The sequence below is a fragment of the Alligator sinensis genome, unplaced genomic scaffold (genome assembly GCF_000455745.1).
Source record: "Alligator sinensis unplaced genomic scaffold, ASM45574v1 scaffold280_1, whole genome shotgun sequence".
Classification (NCBI taxonomy): Eukaryota; Metazoa; Chordata; order Crocodylia; family Alligatoridae; genus Alligator; species Alligator sinensis.
The window spans coordinates 2,140,866-2,141,853 of record NW_005841835.1 but is presented as its reverse complement, the minus strand read 5'-3'; the positions used below and the strand labels follow the sequence as shown (position 1 = coordinate 2,141,853).

Below are 988 nucleotides of genomic sequence, written 5' to 3'. Positions count from 1 at the left end.
CCTGTGGTAACTGCTGACCACGCCAGCCGCAGCCGCCTGTTTCTTTTCCTCGGAGGCGGCTCTGGATTCTCTTGACTGTCCGTGTGAACAGGCAGCTAGTGCCTCTGCTCAAGTTGCTTGGTCTCATGCAGCCAGTGGGCTAGGTGCCTACATGCTTCCTCTGACAGGGGAGGGCAGTGCATTTGGGTCCCAAACAATGACTTCTTCCTTTCCCTTTGTAGTACCAGGTGTTGCTGAATTTGCTGCTTCCTTCAAAAGTGTAAGTAAACTTTGCCATTTGCAGAGATTGCAATTGGCAACTTGGCCATTTTTCACTTATGTCCCCATCCCTGTTTCCCCTATTTCTCCACTCCACTTTCTTGACAGAGCTGTAGAAACTATTGTCTGTAACATTTCTTGGATCTAATTGTTTTGGTTGACATTTGAATATGGTCTTTTTGTAGTCTTGCCTTGTCATACCTAAGTATGCTTTTTTTCCGTTGTGCTTTCTTTTCCACTTATCCACTTATTAGGATAACTTTATCTTTCTGGTGCTTCAAAATAACAGTATAATGTACATTCAGCCTAGTTATACCTCTTGGAAATCAAGGTTTTAGACTAGTACTTTACAACTCCTGGAAGTATTACTGCATCTTACAGCATGGCTTCTGACTCCAGCAGCTCTGGACAAAATCATAGGAAAACAGGGTGTAAGGCACAAACTTAAAATCTTGTCCATGATAGCTCTCTACTGAGGCTGTGGGGCTTGCATCCAGCTATCCTTTTAGTTGAGTGACATGAATTTCCCCACACTTGAAACAATGCCTTTTGTTTTTGTTTATTGACATAAGAAGGTTATGTGATTGAATATGGATTTTTTTTGCTCATCTTTTGACAGCCTATCACCAGTTCTCCTCCAAAATGGATGGCTGAGCTAGAAAATGATGATATTGACATGTTAAAAGGTATGAGCTTTGGTTGACTGAGTAGTAACCTGAGACCTGCCAAG

At 42.4% G+C, this 988-nt stretch overlaps 1 non-coding gene across 2 annotated transcripts in view; it reads left to right on the top strand.

The window, feature by feature from the left end:
• The first annotated feature begins 221 nt into the window (after positions 1–221).
• The window catches only part of LOC102387560, a 148,268-nt gene continuing 147,501 nt past the window's right edge, over positions 222–988 (top strand). The window contains exon 1 of one of the 2 annotated variants that reach the window (XR_003093479.1): positions 222–259. This is a non-coding gene — a transcript (uncharacterized LOC102387560). Of the gene's footprint in view, positions 260–910; positions 945–988 lie in introns of those variants that run through there. The other variant, XR_003093487.1, reaches the window with a different exon arrangement.